The sequence below is a fragment of the Mauremys mutica genome, chromosome 4 (genome assembly GCF_020497125.1).
Source record: "Mauremys mutica isolate MM-2020 ecotype Southern chromosome 4, ASM2049712v1, whole genome shotgun sequence".
Classification (NCBI taxonomy): Eukaryota; Metazoa; Chordata; order Testudines; family Geoemydidae; genus Mauremys; species Mauremys mutica.
Genome location: NC_059075.1, coordinates 58,812,268 through 58,816,612, shown reverse-complemented (window position 1 = coordinate 58,816,612; position 4,345 = coordinate 58,812,268).

Below are 4,345 nucleotides of genomic sequence, written 5' to 3'. Positions count from 1 at the left end.
GAGGGGCATACAAGCACGTTAATCATCGTCTTACAAAAATGTGCACAAACAAGAATTAATGCAATTTACCACTAATAGATCATGCAACTATGAAAGTTAAATAATAAGGTAGAAGAGGAAGGATGCTCTAGGGGCAAAAAATACAATCTAATGAAGTTTGTGAGATGATATTTATGGCATGGGGCCTTATCTAAAACGTATTAAAGTTCATGGGAAGTCTCCCATTGGCTTTAATCAGTTTTTGGATCAGTTCTATGGTTATTTCTGTCCCTCCACCTCCCCAATAGTATATACTCCATAAAAGGTTTTTGGTCTTCACCTTCAACTTGTAACTACCAGCCCTTCTATCATCTTCCTAGTGACCTCAGGTTGACAACATTTACATGTTTTCCCAAATGCTATGGCAACTTTTATTCAAGTTCTTCAGCTTCAATTTTCCATCTCATGCACTTCCTCCCGGATACAGACTTCAGCTACCCATAGGATGGACAGACATCATGAACATGACAGGATTGCTTTCAGAAAAATTCCTGCCTTACAACTCTACTTTCTCATCCTTTCTGGGAAGTGCTTGGATTTTCCATGTCACACTCTTTCCTGTGTGGTGTGTGACCTTCCTTTTTCCTATTTAGCCCTTTTTGGTTTTTTAAAAAGCAAAATAGCAAGCCCCCATGACACCTCATTTTAATGATAGTTTTATCCTGCTAGACATTTATTAACGTACCTTTGTTGTTACAGGGTAAGGGTCAGGGGGAAGTGATGAGAACTTGGTAAGGACAAAACACAAATGTTCTTGGTTACAAGAATAAATGTGACTTAGGTCTCCTATAAACCCCAATTTTGCTGAAGAGACCTCCTACAATCCAATAGTCACACTAGCAGGGAGCTGGAACCCTGAAATCTTTCTAGGGAAAATTGACTTAAAAAATGTAGACAAAGTCAAGATATGGGATTAAGTGAAAGGTGGGGAATTGAATGCCTACAGTGACTTAAAAAAAGTCATTATTGACACACATGAACTTTCTATACAAGCATTACCAAATCTTATTCATAACCTGTATTTGTTATCTTTAAAAGACATACTTGTGTTTGTTCAACCTCTTATCATTAGCTTTGTATTTATTTTGTGCAAATTCCAAAATTGGTAACCATAGATTATGAAATGTACTTGAGCCTAATGTAAAGCTCTCACATTTTCCCATTGAATGGATTTCTCATACTTTATTTCTCCATGACATTCATTGTAGGGGGATCTGTCCTTTTCTAAAAACAAGCTCTAACATATCTGGCTGCAAGTAGTAATTGTGTTTATCCGTGGGGTCCTTCTCTGAGTCAATGGCCTCCTTTGGACTGTAACCTGATAGAATACTATGGGTTCTCTGGGTAGCCTAACACAAACCGGTTCACCAGAAGCCTCTGAGCATATGTACATTTAAAACACAACCATAAAAGTATCAAACACTTTTCTCAAACATAGACACATCACCCACCTTCAGGCAAAAATCTGATTAAATACCTAAGTCTCAAAGTTAGTCTCATAGTAATTTAAAAAAAAATTTTTAGATGGAAAAATGATTTTTTTGACTAAACTGAAAATGTTCATTTTGGTCAAAGTTTTCCATCTTTGTCCAAAAAAAAAAGGAAAAAGAAAACTTTTCAGTAAATATTTTTGGTATTTTTATAATCTTTTGGGTTTTTTTCTGATTTAAAAAAACTTGGTTTTTGGTTTTCAGATTGTTTTGGTTTTTGATTAGATTTTTCATAACATAAAATTTCACAGGAATTTTTTTTAATGAAAATGTTCAAAAATTCCCAGTGGAAAAATAGTTGCATTTTTTTGACTAGATCGACTTGTCCTGTTCTTGAAGGTCAACTAACCTAGCTTGCCAAATCAAAAAGAGAAGCAAATTCCAGATTTGAGGGACCGTCCATAAAGTAAATCCTGCTCCCAGTCCTCTAGAATTCAAATCCAGTGGCTATTAGTGGAAATGTCCAAATGGCTTCTACTGTTGAAATGATTCACTGATAGATGGGTGAGGATCTGGCCAATTGTCTCAAATATGCAACAAGAGGCAAACTTGAACCATAAGGCTTTATAGATTGGAATTAGAAATGGGCAAATAATTTTACCATGAATAGTTTATTTTGCAATTTACCTCATGTTCTACCCATGGAATATCCATGATCCCTTTGTTTAGGTTAGCCCTGTAGCCAGTTTTCAGCCTACATTACAGTATTAATAGTCAAGAGGGTACAAATAGATTTTGAGAGTAAAATTTCAAGTGACATATTTGCAGATGCTTCAGTAACACCCAAACACCCAGCTATTGTTTTCTGTTCATCAATTATATTTGCAAAGTTTTAAAAACAAATGAACAAACAAAGAAAAATATGCTGGTTTGTGGTATCCTTTCTCAGTACCTGAGCCCCATGAAGTAACATTAGTTGTAATATTATTAGTTCCGTCTGCAACAGCTGTTCTGTTTTTTCCTAGAGTTATAGGGACAGTTGAATTTGCCCTTCACCCTTGAAATTCTTTCACTTACGAAACTGAACCAGCAGCAGATGCATCAAGAGTAGAAATCAGAATTGTAGCAATAGTATCTAACTTTTTGATACATTGAGTGTTGCTATTTTTTCATTTGCATCTGATCAATATAAGGACATAAGTTTGGCACATGTATTTGTAGAATCACCAACTTTGATTCAAAGTGCGTGTCATTGACCATTTCCTCCCCTTCCTTCCTTTGGAAATTTATCATCAGATAGATATTTCTTGTCTAATTTTTTAAAGTTTCTATTAAGCTTCAGCAGACTTGCAGAAGCAATTTATTGAACGGTGCCCACACAAGACAACATTCATTCAGAAATTCACATACGCTGCCGATTTGATTCACCTCTACCTCCCTTCATGGTTTTAGTGTTCTTTGAATTGAAAAGCTCCCCTTTGAATGGAAAAGCTCAAATTAAACATAATTACAGTACTATGGGCATTAGTTTTGTTTTATGCTTCCGGTTTTGCAGGAGAAGAGTACCAGGGCAACACAAATAATACAAAGCAGCAGTTTAACCAAGAGGATTAGTCAATTGGCCAGATTGTTTGCTGGTGGAAATCAGAGTAGCTAAATTTCCACCAGCTGAGGATTGACACACTATTTCAAGGACTGCACATGCCATTTTGGGGGGGATGTAAATGTACCTTATCCAATCATTAGGCATGATATTTGGAAAAGAGAGAAGGGCGGGGCAAGATCCTAAGAGGCAGAATAGAAGATTGGAGAGAGAGGGGGGCTTGGAAAGAAAGCTAGTAGGAGGAAAAACAAACTGGAAGAAAGAGGAGGGGGAACTACCAGGTAAATAGTCACAGGTTTGAGATGGTTATGATGTGGTAACCTTCCTAGTGAAGATTTCCATGGTGATGCATTCCTTTGTGAATTTCCATTAATGGAATTTAACATTTTATTTCTCATACATAAGGCTAATACCAGAATGTCTCTCACAGGTTCAGCTCAGCTGCACTGCTGATTTAATTAATAAAACAGAAATAATTCCAGAAAAGCTGCACAGGTCAATAATTACTCGTCAAGCCCATCCACCTGTAGTATGGTAAATGATTTAGAATCAGTACTTTCTTATTAAAATATAATATTGGTAGGGATATCTATTTTTCTGTGTAAGAATAGAAAGCAGTTGTCACTATTCAATAGACACTATAGATTACTATTCAGCATATGCAGGTTGTTTTGAAATAACTTTCTTTCCTAGAACTGTAATTCATTGGAACTTATTATCCAAATTATTCCCACTACTTATAACATTAGAAGGTTCTGAGATACTATGAAGATTCTTGGTTACCATGATGATAAGCACACTATAAAACTTAAGACATTTTGAAGATTTTTTAAATTATTTGTTACATGGGCTATATAGATTGCATTTTTCTATGGCTTTCTATTTCTATTCCACTCTCCTTCCCTTGCAAAAAATTGAAATCAATACAATAAGCAGTTTTTAAAATTCCTTCTGAGCTTTAACTCTCCGGTATTCTCCATATGGCTTACTCAAGAGACAGAATATATGGGCATTGAGCTGCATATATCAATTGTGTAAGTGCATACCAAAGAGCAAAAGATCAGAGGAGAGACCTGAATGTGAATTTAAGAACACACACAAAGTTTTCAAGCTCTTACAGCTACAAAGTAAATGGCTGTAATGCAGAACAAGGCATAAGGATTAGGAATTGTCTCCAAGAGAGCTGATAACTATTGGCTCTTACTCAATTTCCCCCTCCCTCTGCCCCCGTTATTGTTTTACTACAGCACGTTCTACAGTTTTATTCTCTTTC